This window comes from Rhinopithecus bieti, unplaced genomic scaffold (assembly GCF_001698545.2).
Source record: "Rhinopithecus bieti isolate Rb0 unplaced genomic scaffold, ASM169854v2 scaffold_15336, whole genome shotgun sequence".
Lineage (NCBI taxonomy): Eukaryota > Metazoa > Chordata > Mammalia > Primates > Cercopithecidae > Rhinopithecus > Rhinopithecus bieti.
In genome coordinates this window covers 394,285-418,569 of record NW_016808678.1, presented here as the reverse complement: position 1 = coordinate 418,569, position 24,285 = coordinate 394,285, and the positions used below count along the sequence as shown (strand labels likewise).

Sequence of the window (24,285 nt, the reverse complement as noted above, 5' to 3'; positions counted from 1 at the left end):
TCTAGTTCTTCCTGGACAATAAATACCCTTCGAATTTTAACCCCAACCTGCATGCTATGAGGCTCCTGGATTCCTCTTCGTCCAGGCTTCCTCCCTGAGCTTCAGATTCATATATCCCACTGCCTGCCTGGTCCAGAGCTAACCCCAGAGTTGAATTGTGGAAGGTGAAAACAATTTCTCACCAAATCAAAATTTCTAAGCTGTAAGTCTCTTAAAAAAACAAAAACAAAACAAAAACAAACAAACAAAAAACTTATTTTACTATTACCGTTGGCAAATTATTAGTAACTCATGCATATTTGACTACCAGAATTCAGTTAACTGTGTATGGCAGATGTTTTATAGGCCAGTCATTGTGCTAGGCAATGCAATTTACAAGCTAGTGAGGTCAGGGGCAGAGATAATAAGGCAAGTTCACAAATACCAATAGCTGAAGCTGGAGAGCGTGTCACAGCCAGGGAGGGAGCAGTCTAATCCCTGTGTTCACTTCCCCTCCCTTTACATCCTGTTCTGTATCTTCCCAAAGGTCTACGGAGGCATGCAAGAGGAGGAAGGTTTGGTGGTTGTTAAGGTAAAGAGGAATGACTGTTTTTGAACTCTTTCTTTTGCTTAAGTTTTGGTGCCTCTTTGTTTTCCTCAGTTGTCTTCTAAAAACAACACTGTAGCTGCTTTAGACTAAGAACAAATATAGGTCCTTAAATGGATTCTTATATTAATAATCATAATACTAGTCCAAAGTGCTGCTGGCTTGCCAGGAATGTGTGTCATGTTTATTTTCACTTATTAAATATGTATTGACCCCACTATATGCCAGCAGTAAAAGAAGACATTGTTCCTCTTGTACTTCCCAGGTTTCATGGATTCAATGCAAGGCAGTCAGGGTAAAACGAACCTGGTAAGAGAAGCCAACCAAGAAACCGGTTTGCCCAGGAGGCTGTGTCCCAGATAGGGAGAGAAGAAAACCTGAGGGAGTCCTGACACCAGCGTGGGTCTGGTGCAGCTTTGACTCCAGTGTCCAGTGGAGGGCAGTGGTGTGCAGACAGTCACACAGAGACAGCCAACCTGGAGGGCCGACTCCAGCCAAATGGTCCCCCATTCAGTACATCAGTACATACACCCAGCTTAGCTGAAAACATGTTGGTGGATTTGTTTACTTTTTGCTAAATCTCAACACTTCCTTTCACAAGGGCTCTCATTTGATTGCCAGGAATCTCCAATCCAGTTTAATTTATTAATTCCTTATTGAGCACCTAATCCGGGCCTGTCACCCTACCAGGGGTGCTACAGTGACTACAAAGATGTACACAAGAAGCTTACAAGTAATGAAAGCAGAGGAGGGTGCAGGGATTAGGCAAGTTTACAAATAATCAAAACTGAAGGCAGAAATAAGCACGGATGAAGCACCTACCATAACAGGGCACAGTACACTGGGGTTTCAGAGAGGGCTAACCATTTCCTACCCTCATAGCTGTTTGGGGAAATCAGGAAGTAAACCAATTATAAGATAGAACAATATAAAATGTCACTGTACAAAATGCCGAAAAATGTTCTTCCTTGTGTATCTGTGGGAGCAGCCCAGAGCTGACCCCAGGGGCCCACATTCAGCACTCCCTAGGGGATTCTGATCAGAAGCCCTGGAGCAAGGACTGCAGCCGGGGTGGTGGCTGGGGCTGAGAGAGGTGGGGAGGGAAGGGCAAAGAGGGCAGAGATAGAAGTCTACCTAAGAAGGTTGGGCATTGTGGCTCACGCCTATAATCCCAGCACTTTGGGAGACCTAGGTAGGTGGATCACTTGAGGCCAGGAGTTCAAGACCAGCCTGACAAACATGGTGAAACCCTGTCTCTACTAAAAATACAAAACTTAGCCAGGTGTTGGGGCGTGCACCTGTAATCCCAGCTACTCTTGGGGGGCTCAGGCATGACAGTCGCTTGAACCTGGGGGGCAGAGGTTGCAGTGAGCTGAGATCATACCACTGTATTCCAGCCTGGGTGACACAGCAAGACTCCATCTCAAAAAAAAAAAAAAAAAAGAAGTCAACCTAAGAAATATAGTCCCTCTAAGGGGGCTCAAGAGACCTCTAGACCAAAGACTGTACTAGCACCCTCATGCCACCCCTACCTACTAAGGCATCCCCCAGGGACATCTCAGAGTTCCTGGAGGCTTCTGTCACTGCCCCAGTTGCACCCCACTCCAAGAATGCGAACATTTCTATACTTTGGGTAGGTAATGATCCCTTTTAGGTGCAACAGATTTCAAGCAGAAAAAACACTTCAAAAAAACAACAGACGGAAAAAATCTTGGTTTTTTTTTTTCCAAGGATGTTGAGAGAGAACAGGCCCAGATTGAACCTTGGGTATCACAAAGGCCACCCTCAATGCTGCCTCCTCTGGGGGAAGCTGGGTCAGGCCAGGTCACACACTGTCCAACCTCAGCGGCTGGCTGTTCTAGAGACCAGAGGCCAAAGGTGGGGGCACTGAGATTCCTGAGGTTCCTGGCTTGTCAGTTTCATCTGAAACTGATTAAAACAAAATGCAAACCCATATGGCTGGGAAGAAAAGGTCAAGATTTTGCTCCCACCCCCCACCTCCTTCCTTGCCCTCCCCTCCTCCCCTCCTTCCCTAGTCTTCAGCATGCAGCTCTCTGGCTGAATCCCATCACAGCTCCGATTTCCCCTTCACCCGGGCAGCCCCGCACTGAACAGAAACTCCGCAGAATGGCCCCATTGTAGACCAGACAAGCCAAAATAGCAGCATCTTCTGTTCTCCGCCTTAGGGAGATTCACTTAAAATCCCAAAGTCCCAGATGTGGATGACAATGGAAGCTGTTGTTGCAAATTAGTGATCCTGGAACAGCTGAGAGGCAGGTAGTCGGAAAGCAGCCAGTATGGTGAGTTGGGCTGTGGAGAGAGAGAACAATTATGCAGTCACTCCATTAACCCAATTAGCAAACACTGGCAGGAATTCTGTTAATCGACAAAGAAGCATGGTAGGGAAGGTGGGAAAGGGGGACAGCGACCTGGGTGGGGGTGCTGCAGGGGGAAAAGGGGTGCAATGGGGCTGGGGAGGGAAGAATTGCTGCTGGGATGAAAGGGCCAGGAATAAAACTTCAGCTAGGCTGGCGTGGTGGCTCATGCCTGTAATCCCAGCACTTTGGGAGGCCGAAGCAGGTGGATCACCTGAGGTCAGGAGTTTGAGACCGGCCTGACCAACATGAAGCAACCCCATCTCTACTAAAAATACAAAAAATTAGCTGGGCTAATGTGGTGGCACCGGGCTAATGTGGTGGCACATGCCTGTAATCCCAGCTACTCGAGAGGCTGAGGCAGGAGAATTGCTTGAACCTGGGAGGCGGAGGTTGCAGTGAGCCGAGATTGTGCCATTGCACTCCAACCTGGGCAACAAGAGCAAAACTCCGTCTCAAAACAAAGAAACAGAAAAACAAAAAACTTCAGCTATTTCTATGCTGGCAAAGGTTATTTTTATCATTTTTTAAATGTTCTTTTTTTTTTTTTAAACCATGCCCTGGAGCGTTTGGATGAACAGTGTTTGCATTAATTAATAAATCAGATGACATCTCCACTCAGCAGAGGGCTTTGGTGTAGAAAAGCTCCTGGTGGCCTGCAGAATGGTGAGTGTGGAATCTTGATTGATCACAGCTGTCACGTCATCAGTCATGCAGTCCAACATGGTGCAAGGACTGAAAACCTAAGGGTTTTGTAGAGGTTGTGGGGAGGACACAGCATGAATAAGGTAATGTCTGCATATACCACTCACTATAATAAGTGGTGTTTACGATCAAGTCCCAAAATTCTGCTGAGCCTCTGCTCAGATTCATTGGGACTGGTTAATTGGGGGGTGGGAATTAAGGAAAGCTGCAGAGAGGAGCTGGATTTGGGAAACAAAGGTCAGATGATGACTGATGGAATGGTCCGGCTTTCACATACAATGTGGACATGAGAAAAGGCCGAGAAGACAAGTTTTTAGGAAGCAGATGCAGCCCTTCTCCAGGGGGAAATTGGGGGTGGGAATATGGCAGAGATGTCTAAGATGACTGTTTGAGAAAGAAGGCACTGGAGTGGGCAGTGAGGACTGGAACATGGTGTGGAAGGTCCTCCCACCTCCCTGTCTCAACTTAATTTTTTTTTAGAGGCCACAGGGTTAGGGATTGGCCTGGGAGCTTAGTGTGGCACCTGGGGCTGCAACAGCCAGCATGCTGATAACTACAGCTTTCTTGCAGTAAGTAAAGGGAGAAAGGGTTTGAGACCTACCAGATTTCAGCGCCCTCAGCTGGGAACTGTGGGAGGACAGATGGAGAATATAAGCCCAGAGAGGGGAGTGAAACCGTAACCAATTAGGTGCCTGTCCTCGATCCTTCCTGACTCAGACCTGAAAGCCATTGTTCCCAGCTCCCCTGGCTTATCACTCCATTATCACTTTCTCTACCCAATTTCTCTGCTTTGCTCTTATTCTCTTCTTACCTTATCCAGCTTTCCAGTCACTGTTAGAGAGAAAAATTGTAAAACATGTCAAGCTTTTGTTTTTAGTGCACAGATGAGGTGCACTGCGTTTCTTGTTTGACCAGTTGCAAGCCTGGTGTGTCTGGTTGCTCAATCTCCAGCTATTTTGCTGCCCCTTATGGTTGGTGCCTGTCATCAGATGCAGGGCCGGGGAGGGCAGGCACTGGCCTTCGTGACCTAATACCTCTGACAGGACCATGCAGATGGTCCTGCTCAGTGGGTATTTGCTGATGACCAAGATGACAACACGTGGAGAAGATACCCTCCAAAGATTTAAGAAAATATTCTTTAATTGCTGACGGATAGAATTTCTGTATCCCCAGAGATGTTGTCTCAGAGCATATGTGTTGAGATCTGTGGAACCATCTGTGCGTAGGGGTGAGGGCTGGCTTGGCTTCTGCGCCTTCTTTTGGGTATGGGTCAACAACAGCCTCATGGGCACTACCTTTCTCCTCACATTCCAGTTTGAAACCACCCAGGCCCCTGGAAGTCCCTTTCTGCGCACAAGGCTGGGATCATGTTTGTGCATGAACTGTTGGGTATTCTATACCCCCTCTGCGCCTCATCACACAATACCTCCCTGTTCTCAAAGCACCAGCCCAAAGTCACTCCAGCTTCTCAAGTTTCATAACTGCCCAGCAAACTGCACCTGGTCCTTCTTCCCCTGGGGCTGCAAGGTTGGAGGCCGAGTGGATGGCCACCTGGTTTTCCCCACTTCTGCTCACACAAGTCCAGGCCCCCTAGGTGACTGGGGTTTTGAAGACTCATTCTTGTGCAAGTCAGAGAGAGCTTCTGCGGCTCAGGATATCTTTCAGGAGGAAGCTACCTCTTGCTCCATGCAGGAAGAGGTGAATCAGGTCTCAGGCTTACCTGTGGGCAGAAGTAGGAAAGCTACTTTGGAGTGCAAGGAAGTAGGGATCAGCAGTGGTGTGGTGCCCTGAGAGCCCCCAGCCCCGACCTAGAGTATCCCTGACCTACCTCCCAGCTACGCTCAGCTGTGAAGCACACACTGAGCTCTAGGCCAGCCCTGACCTTGGAGCTTCCACCACAAGCACAAACAGGCCTTTAAAAAGCTTCCTAACTTCCTGGGGCGGGGGTGGTTGGGGCCAGTGTGTTGATTGCCGTTGTGTCATTTTCTGGTGTGGTTCCAGGTGGCTGGCGCCACCACTTCTCCTCCATCCAGATGCTGAGGCCAAGGGGGCTCAAGGGGGCGAGTTGCTTTGAAGCTCCCGGCGCTGACCTCTTGTGGCCCGTCTTGGTGTTGGGAAGCCTCGCAGCTGTTTTGGGCCCACAGAGCCTTCTCCTCATTGACTTGGGGCTTTTTGGATCAGGGTGTTGGTGAAGCAGAGTTTTGGCAAGAGCCTTGGCAGCTGCTGCCAGAAAAGAGGCTGAGGGAAGATAATTAGACCTGGTAATTGGTTGCTTTTTAGCGACTGTGGCTGGGAGAAGATACTGGAAAGCTGTCCTCCAGGACCAAGGCTAAACTGTCCCCATGCTAGGGGGAAATGCTGGACCCCAGCTAGTCCTGCATGTTACCTGACACATCTGTCTGGTTGTGAAATGATTCTTGAATCCCATCCCATCCCCACAAAGCAATGCAGGTTTACCTCACCTGTGTTCATGCTCTGTTATACCCAAGCCTGGGACCAGGCATCTAAAAACTTTGAATCCAGAGGTAACCTTTAGATGGAGTTACTCAACTCTGGCTGCTCCAGAAAGATACTATGGGGCTTACTGCGAAGGACTTCATTAAAGGCTTTTGTTTTTGGACAGAGCTGACTCATCATTTCCCCAAGATAAGTTTGCTTCTGGGCAGTTTCCAGGCTCCCATCCCTCCAGTTGGCCATTTTGCCAGACCAGATGGCTCATATTAGATCTCAATTTACAACTTGCCACCCCTTGTGGGTATGTGTTCTGGATTTGTCCCAGCCTGAGCAGCTGATTCACTCGGACGTTCTGGGAAGCCCTTACTGTTTGATTCCATCTCACCGTAGATGCTGTCCGTGGGTCTGATTTCCAGTTTCTGTAGGAATCCTGTTGACCTAAACCCCGACACGGAAGTGTAGCCCTGGGAGCCTAAAGATGGACCTCAGGCGGGGTCCCCAGCAGCTCTGCATTGGGTACTTGAGAGCTGGCACTGCCTTTGGGAGAGCTGATCACTCAAAGTCTGTCAAAGGATGGACTAGATTAGAATCAAGAATCTGCTTTTGTGGCTATGTAATATCTTGGAGAAAAGCAGAAGAAAGAATGGAGGAAGAGTTTGAGTTCTGCGATTTTAGGTTTAAACCGGGTGGCCTTTCTGCTGGCGTCCCTCCTGACCAGTTATTCATGCATTTGTTCAGATGCATGAATAGATGGTTATTGAGCATATACTCTGTGCCAAATGTAATGCCTACGGCTCAGGAATAAGGATCAAAGGACAGTTTTTGTCTTCAAGGGACTTACTGACTGATCTCTGAGATAGGCAGGTGTTCACAACAAAGTGAAAGTCGGTATAGTGCAGCGATCAAGAATCCAGACTCCGGAACCAGACTGGCTGGATTCGTATTCCTGCTCTGCCACTTATGAGTGGTGTACCTTTGGGCATATTTCCTAACTACTACATGCATCAGTTTCCTCGTCTATAGAATGGGAATAATATTGATACCTACCTCAGTGTTTTATGAGGATTAAACTAGTTCATAGACTTCAATTACTTAGAACTGTTCCTGGGAATAGTGACGATGGTATACATTAGGGAAATTTTTAAAGCTATAGGCCAGGCACAGTGGCTCATGTCTGTAATCCCAGCACTTTAGGAGGCTGACGCAGGAGGATTGCTTGAGCCCACGAGTTTGAGACCAGCCTGGGGAACATAGCAAGACCCCATCTTTACAAAAAATAAAAATTAACCAGACATGGTGGCATTTGCCTGTAGTCCTACCTATTTGGGAGGTCGAGGTGGGAGAATCATTTGAGCCCAGGAGATAGAGGTTGCAATGACCCGTGATTGTGCCACTGGACTCCAGCATGGTCAATAGCGAGAACTGTCTCAATAAAGTAAAATTGCCCTGGCATGGTAGATCACACCTGTAATCTTAACACTTTGAGAGGCTAATGTGGGAGGATTGCTTGAGCCCAGGAGTTCGAGACCAGCCTGGGTAACATAATGAGACCCTGTCTCTACAAAAAATAAAATAATAGGCCAGGCATGGTGGCTCACGCCTGTAATCCCAGCATTTAGGGAGGCCGAGGTGGGCGGATCATGAGGTCAGGAAATCAAGACCATCCTGGCTAACATGGTGAAACCCCATCTCTACTAAAAATACAAAAAGTTAGCCGGGCGTGGTGGTGGGCATCTGCAGTCCCAGCTACTAGGGAAGCTGAGACGCAAGAATGGCGTGAACCCGGGAGGTGGAGCTTGCAGTGAGCCGAGATCGTGCCACTGCACTCCAGCCTGGGCAACAGAGCAAGACTCCATCTCAAAATAAAATAAAATAAAATAAAATAAAATAAAACAATTAGCCAGACATGGTGGCACACACCTGTGGTCTCAGCTATTCGGGAGGCTGAGGTGGGAGAATTACTTGAGCCTGGCAGGTAGAGGCTGCAGTGAGCCAGGATCGTGCTGTGCACTGGTCTCACAGAGTGAGACTCTGTCACTAAAATAAAATAAAATAATATAAAACAAAACAAAGCTACAGCTCCACAGGGAGCAAAGGACTTAAGAGGAAGGGGTCATATAGAAAACCCAGGAATCTGGGATTCTGGCATTTATTGCCAGGAAAGCTGAATTTGAGTTTAGAGTCCACTACAATATATTTATTTGATTTTGAATAATTACAACCTTGATTTGCTCCTTGGTAAGGTAGAAAGAGTAATATCTTCCTTTCCAACCTCATTGGGAAAAAAGAAGAGAAACCAAAATTTGTATCTATTGTGTACTATATGGTTTTATTCTGAGAACTGAGAGAAATAACATATTTTAAGTGTATGTAATTTTTTTTTTTTTTTTTTTTTTTTGAGATGGAGTCTCTTTCTGTTGCCCAGGCTGAAGTGCAGTGGCATGATCTTGGCTCACTGCGAGCTCTACCTCCTGGGTTCATGCCATTCTCCTGCCTCAGCCTTCCGAGTAGCTGGGACTACAGGTACCCGACACCACGCCCGGCTAATTTCTTTGTATTTTTAGTAGAGATGGGGTTTCACCGTGTTAGCCAGGATGGTCTCGATCTCCTGACCTAGTGATCCGCCCACCTCAGCCTCCCAAAATGTTGGGATTACAGGCGTGAGCCACTGTGCCTGGCCAAGTGTATGTAAATTTTCAAAATGCATTGTAAACTGTAAGGTGAACCACAGGATAATCATGATTTTCTCCCTGCTCTCTCCTGTCCCCCAGGTCGAGCATGTGGATAACTGAGAGATGATGAAAAAGGCAGGCACTCTCGGCTGACTTTCATTATAAATAGTAGGTACAGCTGTGGTATTGTTTTGTCTCCATGCAATTCTCCATGTTTTCCATGTTATTTAGTTCCTGATTACTAAAGCTTTGAGGCCCCAGAGGAGGCTGGTGATTTCCTTTAGAAAGAGGAACTGGGAGCAGCAAGAATCACAGTGAGATGTGCTGAGCTTTTCAGAGGAAAAGTTCATGGATGATGCATTCGACATGATGAGCACAAACATTTCCCAGCGCAGACTCAGGTCCTTCCAGGTCTGAAGGAGCTGAGTTCCCAGCTCCTGTGAGCCTGACTGTGTCTCAGGGCTTCTGTAAGGCAGGTCCTGCATATAGTGTAAGCTTATAAATGGAAGTGAGTGAGGGGATGGCAGGTGTGATGGGGAATGCCAGCCTTGCTGTTTGCTCACAATCACAAGGAGTTTACACTTGTCTGGGAGACTTCTTGGCAAGGTTGCAGAGCTCACCACCAAGATTAAGGGCCGGCTGGCCAGGCAACAGTAGAGGGGAGGAGGAAGTTTGCAACAGGGCGAGCAGACAGCATTTGGGCCTGTTTGGGAGACTGGCCAACACTAACGGGATTACCATCCGCTGCCCTGATATCTGCCAGGAAATTGTGAAATGAAATTTCAAGGACCCTACCATGGAGTCAGAGAGTATGTGGGATGACTTGACTGAAAGCAAGAATCCTTGGGGAAAAAGGTCCAGTTTCCTGGTGTTCCATTTGCCTCTTTGCAGGACAGAAGCTCTGCCAATTCCCTGGCTCTCTTCTCAGCCTCTCCCAGGCCTCTGACAACCCTAGACTCTAAGGTCGAGAAGGGAGCTACCTCGCAGACTTTTATCCAACTCTCTCAATAAATGGAGGAAAACAGCCATGACTCTGCCTGATGACTTAACCAATCTGAGACTCAATATTCTCAGCTCATCTTACAAGGCTCTTATGAGGAGCAGTTGAAACAATGCATGTGGAAATTCTTTGTAAACTGTAAAGTGATTTAAATGGGGCCGGGGGTGGTGGTTCATGCCTGTAATCCCAGCACTTTGGGAGGCCAAGGCAGGCAGATCACCTGAGGTCAGCAGTTTGAAACTAGCCTGGCCAACATGGTGAAACCCCATCTCTACTAAAATTACAAAAATTAGCTGGCCTGTGGTGGCACATGCCTGTAATCCCAGCTACTCAGGAGGCTGAGGCAGGAGAATCGCTTGAACCTGGGAGGTGGAGATTGCAGTGAGCCAAGATTGCGCCACCGCACTCCAGCCTGGGCCACAGAGGGAGACCATGTCTCAAAAAATAATTAAAAAAAAAAAAGCCAGGCATGGTGGCCTCACGCCTGTAATCCCAGCACTTTGGGAGTCGAGGTGGGCGATCACCTGAGGTCAGTGGGAGTTCAAGACACGCCTGGCCAACATGGTGAAACCCCTATCTCTATAAAATAGAAAATTAGCAGAGGCTGTAGTGGGGCGAGGGCCTGGTAATCCCAGCGTACCTCACGAAGGCGCTGACGGCAGGGGAATCACTTGAACCTTGGTAGTCGGAGATTGCAGTGAGCTGAGATCGCGCCATTGCACTCCAGCCTGGGCTTTGTGAGACTTTGTCTCTAAAAAAAAAAAAAAAAAAAAAAGTGCTTTAAATGGAAGGAATTGCCTCCGGTATAGAATCAAAAGCCCCGAGGGTAAGAGGAGCCAGTGGAGCCTTCGGGCCTGGCTATCCAGTTCTGCCAAGGTAGCTCTTCTACTGAAGACAGAGAGAAGGGATCTTTCCCACAGACCTTCTTTCTGACTCTAATACGAGCCTCCCAGGGTCTCATTGGTGTTCTGGGTTCCTTAACAAAAAGGAGTTTGCAAAGATCACAGAGCTGACTGGTTTTCTTCTCTGGACAATGTTTACTGTGACTGCCCCCCTCTCCTGCCCCCACCGCTGGTCTTCTGAACAGCATGGCAGCTCCCCAGTCCGGGGACCCGTGGGGGCCCAGTTTGCAGCAGGATTTGTGTTAATAGCACCACAGTGTCTTTACCTTTTATCTAGCAAGAGTGAGTAATCTATTTGGGATATTTAACAAAAACCAGACATTACCTCACTGGTGTCTTATCCAGAGCTGCTCTAGTCTTCCCATTAATTCCAGCAATTCGGGGTCTTTTGCCACGTTAAGCAGTATAGGGAGAAATCCATGGACTCTTTTTCTCTGGATAAAGGGAGCCACAGAAGGCACACATTTGAAAAGCCCTATTCTAGTATTTGTATTCAGAGCTGTTCTTTTTCCCAGTAAATGTCTGTTTTCTTCATTCTGAGAACACGGTAGAGGGATTAACCTTAGCCCATCCCCCAAACCATCCTGACTAGAATCGAGTTTCTCTGGCTGCCTCTTCCCTAAAGGTTATGAAGACTTTTATGTGTAAATTTCCAGACCTCAGAGGGAACCATCGGTGTGGTTGCTGGGATCTATCGGCAGCAGACAGACCACCTCCTCTGAGGTAGATGGCTATTTTCCAGCAGAGGTGTCAGAGATAATGACTTAAGTGGTCATATGCTTTGTAAGCAGCTGCCACGGTACAGACTGAAGCAGTCGTCGCCTGTCTCTCCCAGGTCCAGAAAAGCCTTCCTGCTTCCTGAAGAAGGACCTGCTGATCAGTCAGTAGTGGAATCATGCATGGGTCATCATCACATAGGAAGGACAGCAATTGTAATCCCAGGCCAGGCAATGCGATATCTGTGTTTTGCAGCAGAAAAATTGCAGCCTCATTAAAAACTTCCAAGTATCCCAAATCACCGTCTATTAGGTGATATGAAATAATAATTGTTATTTTGATAGAAATCATCATGATTGGCACATGGTGACTACATAAGAAAATGTCCTTAGTTGTACAGATGCTTAATGAAGTATGTAGGAGTGAAATGACATGCAATCTGGGATTACTTTAAAATATGTTAGCAGAAATGTAAGAAAGAAAAAGAGAGAGATAAGGCAAATATAGCAAAATCTTGTTACTTGTTGAGTCTGGGTAACAATGTAGTTTCAATATATTGTTTTCTCAACTTTTGTGAGCAATTGAACATTTTCATAATTAAAAAAACTTGGCCCGGTGTGGTGGTTCACGCCTGTAATCCTAGCACTTTGGGAGGCTGAGACGGGCAGATCACAAAGTCAGGAGTTCGAGACCAACCTGGCCAACAGGGTGAAACCCCGTCTCTAATAAAAATACAAAAATTAGCTGGGCGTGGTGGCGGGCACCTGTAGTCCCAGCTACTCAGGAGGCTGAGGCAGGAGAATCGCTTGAACCCATGAGGCATTGCAGTGAGCTGAGATCGTGCCACTGCACTCCAGCCTGGGCAACAGAGCGAGACTGTCTCAAAAAAGCAAAAACAAACAAAAAAAACTTAAAGGCACAGTAAATAGTGTTAGAAGACAAAGCATAGACTGGGAAAAGACATTTAGAATACATGCAACTGGACAAAGAATTCCCATCCAAAATACATAAAGAACCCCCGTAACTCAGTAAAAGAAAAAAAAAAAGTAAAGAAAAAAGACCCTCAACCTCATAGAAACTAAGGGCAAAGATTACAGTAAGCAATTTCATTCCCAGAAGAAGGGCCCTGAATAAAAATGTCCAAACTCAGTGGTGATCAGATAAATGCAAATTAGAGGACAAGACAATAATTTATGCCTGTTGGATAAGGAAAAATTAGAAATCTGGCAAGATAAGTATTTGTGGAGATGTAGGGTAGAATTCATGCACTTAGAAAGCAATTTGGTATTATCTGTTAGAAATGTATACATTCAGGCCAGGTGGGGTAGCTCACACCTGTAATCCTAGCACTTTGGGAGGCCAAGGCAGGCAGATCACTTGAGCTCAGGAGTTCGAGACCAGCCTGGGCAAAAAGGCGAAATATGGTGGCACATGCCTGTAGTCCCAGTTGCTAGGGAGTCTGAGGCTTGAGCTTGAGCTGGGGGGCTGAGGCTGTAGTGAGCCATGATGGCACCACTGCACTCCAGCCTGGGTGACAGGGTGAGACCCCAGCTCAAAAAAAGAAGAAATGTGGACTCTATACCCCTCAGAAACTCTTGGGCAAGTGTGCACATATGCTTGGAATATACACTTGGCTGTCCATTACAACATTATTTATAAAAGCTAAAACTAGAAAAAAATGGAGAAATATTTCATGACATATTCATGTAATGGCATACAATATAGAAGTTAAAATGAATGTACTTCACATATTCCTGTATATATACACATATATAATTGTGGATGAATTTCTAAAATATATGAATATTGAATAAAATAAAAGCAAATTTTAAAAGAATATGTACATATATCATGTACATACTTTTTTTTTTTTTTGAGACAGTGTCTCACTCTGTTGCCCAGGCTGGAGTATAGTGGTGTGAACACAGCTCACTGCAGCCTTGACCTCCTGGGCTCAAGCCATCCTCCCACCTCAGGCTCCAGAGTAGTTGGGACCACAGGTGGATACCACCACATCCAGCTAATTTTAAAATTTTTAATAGAGACGGGGTCTCGCCATGTTGCCCAGTCTTGTCTCGAACTCCTGGGCTCAAGCAATCTTCCTGCCTTGGTCTCCCAAAGTGCTAGGTGTGAGCCACTGCACCAAGCCCATACCTAATTTACACCTAGCATAATATTTTTGGCTCTCTCTATGTCATAAGAGTACAAAACTAATTAGAAGGGTCACAGAGCAATAGGAGGATAGTACATATCTGTAGTGAAGGAGAGAAGGGAATGGAGATAGCCTCAATTGTATCTGTAATGTTTGTTGTTCCTTTAGGAAAAAAATGTAAAAAAGAATCTGAAGCAAATATATCAAAAGAATGACATTTGAATATCTGGGTGGTAGGTATGGAGTGTTACATATTATTGTTCTCTGTACTATTCTGCGTTTGTGAAATATTTTGTACTTAAAAATTTTGAGGTCCTAAAGTTTCTTCTTGCTAAATCTCATCTCTTTTTTTTTTTTTTTTTTTTTTTGTGACAAGAGTCTTGCTCTGTGGCCCAGGCTGGAGAGATTTTGGCTCACTGAAACCTCTGCCTTCTGGGTTCAAGTAATTCTTCTGCCTCAGCCTCCCGAGTAGCTGGGATTACAGGCTTACGCCACCACACCAGGCTAATTTTTGAATTTTTAGTAGACACGGGGTTTCACCACGTTAGTCAGGCTGGTTTTGAACTCCTGACCTCAGGTATCTGCCTGCCTCAGCCTCCCAAAGTGCAAGGATTACAGGCATGAGCCACTGCACCTCGCCTGTTTTTTTTTGTTTTAGAGGTGGGGTTTTGCTATGTCGCTGGGACTGGAGTGCAGTGACTATTCATGGGCATGATCATTATGCAGTGCAACCTCAAACTTCTGGGCTCACATGATCTTCTCACTTCAGCCACCCCAGTAGCTGGGAACAGCAGGTGTGCACCACCATGCTAGGCTAAATCTCATCTTTTTTCATGACTTTAGAACCCCTCAACTCAAGTTCACCTCTATGAAAATGATTCCTAAATCTGATTTTCTATCCTTTTTTTCCCAGCATCATTTCTGTATCTCTACCCACTTAATGGCTATTTCTTCTATTTTGTCAAATTTATCATCTAAGTTGATTATCTCTAGCACTGTTATCTCAAAACAGCTCTTTCTTTTAATTTTCTGTTTCTTGGCCAGGACCCATGGCAACATGTCTGTATTCCCAGCACTTTGGGAGGCCAAGGAGGGCAGGCAACTTGAGGCCAGGAGTTTGAGACCAGCCTGGCCAACACGATGAAACCCCATATCTACTAAAAATACATAAATTAGCCAGGTGTGGTGGCACATGCCTGTAGCCCCAGCTACTTGGGAGGCTGAGACTGGAGAAGCTGAGGCTCACTTGAGCCCAGGAGGTGGAGGCTGCAGTGAGCTGAGATCACGCCACTGCACTCCAGCCTGGGCGGTGGACCCAGACTCTGTCTCAAGAAAAAAAAAATTATATTTCTGTCAATAGCAGACTCAATAAACGGTAATTTTTATTTTCATTAGTCCTTTCAACTTTTACCTCTTCTCACTGAGTTCACTATATACAGAACTGCCAATTTATCTTCTGGAAATTATGGTTTTCATTTTTTTTTCTGAAATGCTGTTGTGTTTTTTTTCCCCTGAAATACTGTTTTGCATCCATTATTCCCACACTTGAAAAACTTATGGTGGCCCACTGCCAGCATAAGATGGTCCAAAAATCCTTAACCATTTGTGTACAACCTCAAAGTCTGGCCCAGCTTTGTTGCCCACTGTCCGCTGTCTGTCACTGAAGAGGCAGTCACCACCGCCCCCTCAGGCTGCTTGTTTTCCTGTCTTCCTTCGTTTGTTCCATCCCGAGATGCTTTTGCCTTCTCATCCTTCACACTCAGGTCAAATCTCTTCTGCGTGAAACCTTTGCCCAGACCACTGCTGGAACCATTTCCATGGCACCGTCCATGTGCTGCTGCAGGTGTGGACTACGGCACCTCTCCCTATAACCCCTCCCTAATTCCTCTCCATTAATAATGAGCTGAATGATTCAGCAGATACAGGAAGCAGAGGTGGGATGAATAGACACGGTTATCCATAAAGTATCTCATACATCTACGCACTAAACCCATCTCACCCCCTTGCTTTGCTTTTCTTTTTTCTTTTCCCTCATCTCCTCTCCAGTGCCCTCCCCTCCCCTCCCCTCTCCTCCTCTCTCCTCTCCTCTCCTCTCCTATCTCCTTTCCTTTTTTTTTGAGACAGTCTTGCTTTGTCACCCAGGCTGGAGTGCAGTGGCACAAACATGGCTCACTACAGCCTTAACTTCCTGGGCTCAAGTGATCCTCCATGCATCAGTCTCCTGTGTAGCTGGGACCACAGGCACATGCCACCACACCTGGCTCATTTTTTTATTTTTTGTAGAGACTGGGTCTCCCTTTGCTGCCCAGGCTGGTTTCAAACTCCTGGGCTCAATGATCCTCCTGCCTTGGCCTCCCAAAGTGCTGGGAGTACAGGCATGAGCCACTGCATCTGGCCCCTTGCTTTTCTTTCTCCTAATTTTTCTTCTGTGATATCAACTATAAAGGAGGCTGCCTTACATCAGACTTGGAGAGACACAGGGTGTTGTTCTCTGATTTATGGCAAGAACTTGAGGAAAATGAGATTCCTTTCAGCATAATTTTGATAAATTCTAGGTGTGCATTTTTCCCACTTTTAATATCTCTGAAATCGGGGTGTATCTTACAGCCAATGGAAGTTTGTTTTTCTTGATGCAATACAAAAGTAAAAAGCACCACTTATATTGGTGCTATCTTAAATTTGATAAAATAAGGTATATAGGAAGGTATTTAAAATGTATATAAATGCAAATAAACAGCTTTTATTATTTGATGTGAATATTAAATATCAGTGTTGAACATTAGATTTTGAAACATTGTTCTAGGGTGGCGTAAGAACATAGTTCCAGGACAATATTCTAGCACATTCCCTTAGAAAATCAGCACTGTGTATATCTCTTCTCTATTCTGCCGTGTTTTGTAAGATGTTAGAAGGCAGAGACCCAGGGAAAGATACCTCTTGATATTCTCTACAAAAAGAGCAATGAAGAGCAGTCAGAAAGCCCTGCAAGTGAAATACTGAGCAAAAAGTTTGTATGAAAAAAGGAACGGGGCCAGGCGCAGTGGCTCACGCCTGTAATTCCAGCACTTTGGGAGGCCAAGTTGGGCGGATCACCTGAGGTCAGGAATTAAAGACCAGCCTGACCAACATGGCAAAACCCTGTCTCTAGTAAAAATACAAAAATTCACCAGGCATTATGGCGGGTGCCTGTAGTCCCAGCTAGTTGGGAGGCTGAGGTGGGAGAATCTCTTGAACCCAGAAGGCAGAGGTTGCAGTGAGCCGAGATTGCCCCACTGCACTCCAGCCTGGGTGACAGAGCAAGACTCCATCTCAAAAAAAAAGGAAGAAGAAGAAGAAAGTGGCCAGTGATGCTGGAGGTAATAAGTGAGTAATGAAGGATAGAACCCCTGTGCTTGGGGTCTCAGCCTTGGATAGACTGCTAGCCCTGACCTACCTATGCATGCTTCTCACCATGAGCAGAGATCCGAACGTTTTGGTTCCCCAGTAGTCAGTCCAGGCCTGTGTTGTGACAACAGAGGTTATCTGACAGCTTGGTCAGGAATTCATTGTTTCTTTTATATTTTCCTTATATTCTTCCCACCTGCTTCCATATCGCTACCACCAGGGATTTAGGAAGACCAGACTTTCCCATTGTCGTCTGTCACCTCATACCACTTCTCCCAACCAGTCGCAGAGCCAGGGAGCCCCCATTTATGTCACTGTCTCTTGTCACCTCATTTGCCCATTCTCTCCGAATGACTTAGGCAGTAAATTCCCCAGGGCGGTCACAATCTGCGTGATCATGGGAGACCCTGAGTGCAGTATGTTACTCCATAAATAATTCACTGTTCTCATGGTGAAAGCAAGGAGATCCGAGTAACTGGAGAGGGAAGGCAGAGGGGTGATTGAAAACACACACGTGTGCACACACCAGGATGGATCTTCTCAGTGGCTTTGTTACATGGTTTTCTGTACTTGACTGCTCTGGAAGCTGTAAATAGGACTGTGGCCAACATGGTCCCTGGATGTTGGGGCAGGGGGCCGGCTGCAGAGAACTTGTTCCTTCAAGGGAACTGTGGGTTCTGTCCAAGGCAGAGCCTAGGAGCTGCTGTGACTGCAGTAGTAGGAACGTAGGGATGAGAAGGATGTGAGGATGCAAACACGTCCAAGGGCAAGGAGTCGCTTTGTGTGTGAAAGCCTTTCTTTGTCATCTCGGATGCATCTGCGTTCCCCTCCTTGGCATCTCCTGGATGAAGGGAGGTCAAGGAATACTATTTGTGTGTGAAAGCTTTCTTTGGCATCTCAGATGCATCGTGCATCCACTCCGTTGGCATCTCCTGATGAAGGGAGGTCCAAGGAATACTATTTTTGAGTAGGTACTTAGAGAGGGACAGGAGGCTGCTGGATGTACATGCCTGCTTGTGGGAGGATGAAAGGAAAAAAGGCTCATCAAGGCTGTGCTAAACCCAGATGCTGTTCTTTGACCTTCACTCCAGTTGCTGCATCACTCTTGGGTGTTTTGTCTTTGCCAAAACCACATAGGGAGGAAGTTATTAAGACAAAAGGGGTGACTGCAGAGTCAATTTCTATTCCTAGCCAGTGGTTGACCCTGGCAAGTAACCTTGAGTAGGTCATTAACCCCTCCCTAGGGTGATTATAATGGATTCCAACCTATGTCAGGAAAGTCCTGTGAAAATTGATAAGTTGAGACTTTTAAGTGCCTTGAGATCTTAGAAGAGATAAATAAACAATATCCCTGTGTTTTGTGAGTGTGTTATGGGCTGCCCTTGAAATCTGATTCTCTGTGCACTGGCCATGCTCTGTTCTTTGCTTGGTGACCAGGTGTAGAACACACTTAGGAGTAGCAATAAAAACAGCTAACATCTATTAAACTGTTACTGTGTGCTGGGCACTGTAGTTTAGTGCTCACAGCAACATTCTGAGGTACAAATGATGAAACAGAGAGGTTAAGTAACTTCCCAAAGTTGCACAGTTAATAAGCCAGAGCCAGTATCTGCACTCTGGCCTCCAGAGTCCAGGCTCTGCTCTTACCCATGATAAGAAGCAGATAAGAACCATATTTAGGCCCCATGTGGTGGCTCATGCCTGTAATCCCAGCACTTTGGGAGGCTGAGGAGGGCAGATCACCTGAGGTCAGGAGTTCAAGACCAGCCTGACCAACATGGTGAAACCTTGTCTCTACTAAAAATACAAAATTAGCCAAGCGTGGTGGTGCATGCCTGTAATCTTAGCTACTCGGGAGGTTGAGGCAGGAGAATCATTTGAACCTGGGAGGTGGAGGTTGCAGTGAGCCAAAATTGTGCCACTGCACTCCAGCCTGGGTGACAGAGCTCGACTCTGTCTCAAAATAAATAAATAAATATTTTAAAAAGCATATTTAATAATCATGTAATTTGTTATTAGTGAGCACTTGTTGTATGATCTGCCTCAAGCTGGCGTAGTATGAGTTACATGGAACTATACAAACTAACAGAAGACAGACGGGAGTTGAGTGCTAAATTGGTGATACCAAAGTTCTTTTGAAAACCTAAGAAAAAGAGATCCACTATGGGCTGGACTTTTGGGGAAAATGTTGGAGAAAGTGAGGCGTGAGCACCCTTGTTTTTTTGCCATCTAAGCAGAATATTTAGACTCTCTGGGACTATAATTGTAGAAAGATGCTAATTTGTATTGCTTATGAGAAAAAGGGCATGGAGGAGGGGCTATTTCATTGTTAATCTGGAATCTGCTGCATACATTCATAGTCCTGTGCAGATTGACAATGCACTTTGGCTCTTGGAGGCTCAGCAACATTGTGTGATAAAGAAATCTGCTTTTTTTGGCTGGGTGTGGTGGCTCACGCCTGTAATCCCAGCACTTTGGGAGGCCAAGGCAGGTGGATCACGAGGTCAGGAGATCGAAACCATCCTGGCTAAAGTGGTGAAACACCGTCTCTACTAAAAATACAAAAAATTAGCCAGGCATAGTGGCGGGTGCCTGTAGTCCCAGCTACTTGGGAGGCTGAGGCAGGAGAATGGCGTGAACCAGAATGCAAAGCCTGCAGTGAGCCGAGATCGCACCACTGCAGTCCAGCCTGGGTGACAGAGAGAGACTCTGTCTCAAAAAACAAAAAGAAATCTGCTCTTTTTTTCACTCTGACTGGAGTATAGTGGAGTGCAGTGGCACAAACATGGCTCACTGCAAACCTCGAATTCCTGAGCTCAAGTGATCATCTCATCTCAGCCTCCCAAGTAGCTGGGACCACATGTGTACACCACCATACCTGGCTAGTTTTTTACATTTTTGTAGAGAGAGTCTTACTGTGTTGCCCAGGCTGATCTCCTGGATTCAACTCCTGGGCTCCAGCCACTCTACTGCTTTGGCCTCCCAAAGTGCGGGAAATACAGACATGAGCCATCTCACCTGGCCAGAACGTTTTTTTCATATAACTCATATCAACATTTTATAGATGAGTGCAGTGTCTCATGTCTGTAATCCCAGCACTTTGGAAGGCTGAGGCAGGAGGATCACTTGAACCCAGGAGGTCAAGGCCAGCCTGGGCAACATGGTGAAACCCTGTCTCTACAAAAAATACAAAAATCGGCCGGGCGCGGTGGCTCAAGCCTGTAATCCCAGCACTTTGGGAGGCCGAGACGGGCGGATCACGAGGTCAGGAGATCGAGACCATCCTGGCGAACACGGTGAAACCCTGTCTCTACTAAAAAAATACAAAAAACTAGCCGGGCGAGGTGGCGGGCGCCTGTAGTCCCAGCTACTCGGGAGGCTGAGGCAGGAGAATGGCGTAAACCCGGGAGGCGGAGCTTGCAGTGAGCTGAGATCTGGCCACTGCACTCCAGCCTGGGTGACAGAGCGAGACTCCGTCTCAAAAAAATAAAAAAAATAAAAATAAAAATAAAAAAATAAAAAAATCAGCTGGGTGTGGTGGCGTGCGCCTATATTGCCAGCTACTCAAGAGGCTGTGGTTGGAGGATCACTTGAACCCAGGAAATGGAGGTTGCAGTGAGCCAAGATCATGCCACTGCATTTCAACCTGAGCAACAGAGCAAGACCCTGTCTCCAAAAATAAAAAAAAATTAAAAAAAATAAAAGCCAGGTGCAGTGGCTCACGCCTGTAATCCCAGCACTTTGGGAGGCTGAGGCAGGCAGATCACAAGGTCAAGAGTTCAAGACCAGCCTGGCCAATATGGTGAAACACTGTCTCCACTAAAAATACAAAAAAATTAGCTGGGTATGGTGGCAGGCGCCTGTAATCCCAGCTACTTCGGGAGGCTGAGGCAGGAGAATCACTTGAATCCAGGAGGTAGAAGAGGTTGCAGCGAGCTGAGATCGTGCCATTGCACTCCAGCCTGGGTGACAAGAGTGAAACTCTATCTCAAAAAAAAAAAAAAATCATTTTATAGACTTTTATGTTTGGGAAGCACTGGTAGAGGAAAACACCTTACTGGAAATTGAAGTAGTTTACAACCCACAGACAACTTAAAATTAAGCTCCCTGAACATTCTATGTAACTTTCACTTTTACAGAGTCGACATTCATCACCTATCAGTCTTTTGACATTTGGTTATTTTCCCCATGTGTACCATGTTACTACCCTGGCCAGACTATGAATATATCACATGCAAATACTTGGCAGGCGCATCTTTTTATCTCTCATGGTTCCTAGCTCACACCTTGTCTAAAAGAAGGTCGATAAATATTTGTTGGTTTAAAAACAGACACAGGGCTGGGCACGGTGGCTCATGCCTATAATCCCAGCACTTTGGGAGGCCGAGGCGGGTGGATCACGAGGTCAGGAGATCAAGACCACAGTGAAACCCCGTCTCTACTAAAAATACAAAAAATTAGCCGGGCGTGGTGGCGGGCACCTGTAGTCCCAGCTACTCAGGAGGCTGAGGCAGGAGAATGACCCTGGGAGGGTGGAGCTTGCAGTGAGCCGAGATCGTGCCACTGCACTCTAGCCTGGGTGACAAAGCGAGACTCCGTCTCAAAAAAACAAAAAACAAAACAAAACAACAACAACAAAATAACAGAGACAGAACAGGGGAAAGAAAATGAGGAGGGAAAAAACCCACACTTGAAGTGATAGCAATTATTGGTAATTTGCAACTGATGACTTCATAGTAAATTGCTATTCACCAATCGGTACCCTTTCAAAGACTAGTAAGTTGTTTAAAATGCAAAAATAATGTTAATTTTTGGCTTGGCTTTAGTTGGAGCTGGATCTGCAGTCAGAAATAACTGGCTTTGGGGCATGACCTCTAAATTATATTTTCCTTTATTAGCTCAGGGTGCTTTATGCTGAGCTGGAAGTGCCTGGGGTAGGTCCCTCTGTCAGCGGATTGATGCTTAGACTGAGAATCTGATGAAGACCAAGTACCCCTTGGTCAGCATGACTGCAAAGGCCAACTGAATGGTACCACTGCTTGGGGAACAACTCACTCAGGGTGGTGGGAGCTTGCAGTTAAAAATACAAGGGACACATTTGGTTTGGCATCAGGGGCTGGTCTCAGATGCAAGCCCCTGTCCAAACATGCCTCCATCCCCTGCTCATCGGACCCAGTGCCCAGGGTTAGAGAGGGCACCATTTGAGAGATTTGTGGCTTTGAGGCTCTAAAAGCCTGACATTCTTAAAGGTTCTTCCCATGCTGATGCCCTAATCCATTCCCAGTTTTGAAGCTAACCCAGCCTGGGAGAAGTAATTCATAAATAATTTGAAGCTGACACTTCAGAGGTGTTTTGATGGGAGTGGGACTTCATCTCTTTTTTCAGGAGGAGTTGAGACAGGAGAGGAGGTAGAGTCCCTGCAAGAGATAAAGATGTCTCTGAACATTCGTAGCTTTGGCTTAGGAAAATTCTGGCTCCTGTGGGGAAGAAATTGATCTTGTTTGTTCTTTTCTTTCTTCTTGGTTGAGTTCCCAGTGTGGATCTTGCAGGCGTTTTGTTCTTGGTGTCAGAACCACCCAGGCTTGGTCGTCGCTGGGTCTGGAACCTCCTACAGATTCCACTGCCTCCCTGCCACAGAGGAAAGTCATGATTGCCCCTTGCATAGACAGCAGGAGCTGGGTGTGGGGCTCAGGGAGATTCCTGCAGAGCCCTGCTGGGTGTCTGCTTCCCACTCCCTTCTTTGGGGTCCCAGTTAATGCCGCTATTGAGAAAAGACTGGAAGGAGGGGTTGGTGAGACTCAAAGCCTTGAAATCGGATCTGTGGTTGTTTTTCTCTAAAACCAAATGTATACCCACCCACTACCCGGCCAGCTGGTGCCCTTTCAGTCAGGGCCTAGTGACCCTGTAAGGAGTTGCTGCCAGTGGTGGAGCTGACTGAGGACATCCAGGCTCCATCCTGTTCGCCTGGCAAGTGTTCAGGCACCAGGCTCATGTTTAGACTCCACACGAGCCCTCCATGGGCATGTGGAGCCTGGTCCTCAATTTCCCATTTAACTCCCTCCTGATTGTACAGGCTTTGCACACAGTGGGCCTTCCGTAAATGCTGCTGACAGACCGGGGAGGACTTGGGGGCTGGGAGGCTTCCTTTCATTTCCAGTGTTGAGGGGAGAGTATCAGAATCCTCATCTCTATCCTGAATTTCTCCAGTGTCTGCCAAGGAGCCAGGGTGGGCATAGCTGTCAGTCTGTTTCTAGCCATGTTGCCAACTGTCACACCCATCAGGGCAAAGAAGAACTTCCCTCAGCAGGATGTGTGTGGACAGCAGGTGACTGTCCTGCTCTGGGGCTGGCTTGAGCAACCCCCTGCCATCTAACCACAGGCTCTCTTGTGGCTTCCCTTGTCATCTGCCCCTCCTGACCATCTGGCCACCCCAACTTCTCCTGCCTGGTGGGAACGCTATCTGGTGGGTGGCAGCCTCTCCCTGCATGGAAGCTCCAGGCAAGAGGTAGGGGGAGCAGTGGGCTGAATTGTCAGGGTTCAAACAGTTGAGCAAACACCAGTTTGCTCAGGGGTTTCTGCTGCCCACCCGGGAGCCCCAGGGCAAGGGGACCAGGCAACGTGCAATCTGCTCTTACAGCCCCCATGCTTCCAGAGGCTTTCCAGGCTGAGAAAACACATTTGAATGTTACCTCATCTTGGAGTTCCAGCAGCTTCAACCTTGATGGTGTCTTCCTCGGTGTCATTCCTGGTACACGTAGAGGCTAACATTCACTGTGATCTTCCCGTGTGCCTGACACCATACCAAGAGCTTTCTGTGCACTACCTCACTCAATCTTCATAATAACTCTATAAGGGAGCTTCAGTTATCAATCCAGTTTCACTGACAAGCTAACTGAGGGCTGGAGAGGTTAAGTAACTTGTCTAGGATTGTGTAGCCAGTCTGTGGCAGAGCTAGGAGTCTAACGGAGGCATTATACTACTGTCTGATGTGCATGAGGACTGCTTTGTCCTGGATTAAAGTGTTTACATTTTACCAAATCTGGATCTTGTATCTATTCATCTAGCAGATGGGTCAGCTAACTATGCCCACAGGCCAAATCTAGCCATGGTATGGTCTCGTGGTTTTTTTTTGTTTTTGTTTTTTTTATTTTGAGACAGAGTCTTGCTCTGTCGCCAGGCTGGAGCGCAGTTGGTGCAATCTCAACTCACTGAAACCTCTGCCTCCTGGTTCAAGCGATTCTCCTGCCTCAACCTCCCAAGCAGCTGGGACTACAGGCATGAGACCCCACGCCCAGCTAATTTTTGTATTTTTGGTAGAGACAGGGTTTCACTGTGTCG

The 24,285-nt window shown here is 46.7% G+C and overlaps 2 long non-coding RNA genes across 4 annotated transcripts in view; one reads left to right on the top strand and one right to left on the bottom strand.

The window, feature by feature from the left end:
• LOC108538736 (uncharacterized) overlaps positions 1-24,285 on the top strand; it is a 54,509-nt gene that overhangs the window by 3,823 nt on the left and 26,401 nt on the right. For 2 of the 3 annotated variants that reach the window (XR_001888176.1, XR_001888177.1), the window contains exons 2-5: positions 527-571; positions 2,773-2,886; positions 3,528-3,627; positions 8,892-8,960. This is a non-coding gene — a long non-coding RNA (uncharacterized LOC108538736). Of the gene's footprint in view, positions 1-526; positions 572-2,772; positions 2,887-3,527; positions 3,628-8,891; positions 8,961-9,555; positions 9,911-24,285 lie in introns of those variants that run through there. The other variant, XR_001888178.1, reaches the window with a different exon arrangement.
• Positions 21,658-24,285, bottom strand: part of LOC108538737 (uncharacterized) — a 52,051-nt gene continuing 49,423 nt past the window's right edge. The window contains exon 3 of the long non-coding RNA XR_001888179.1: positions 21,658-22,575. This is a non-coding gene — a long non-coding RNA (uncharacterized LOC108538737). The remainder of the gene's footprint in view (positions 22,576-24,285) is intronic.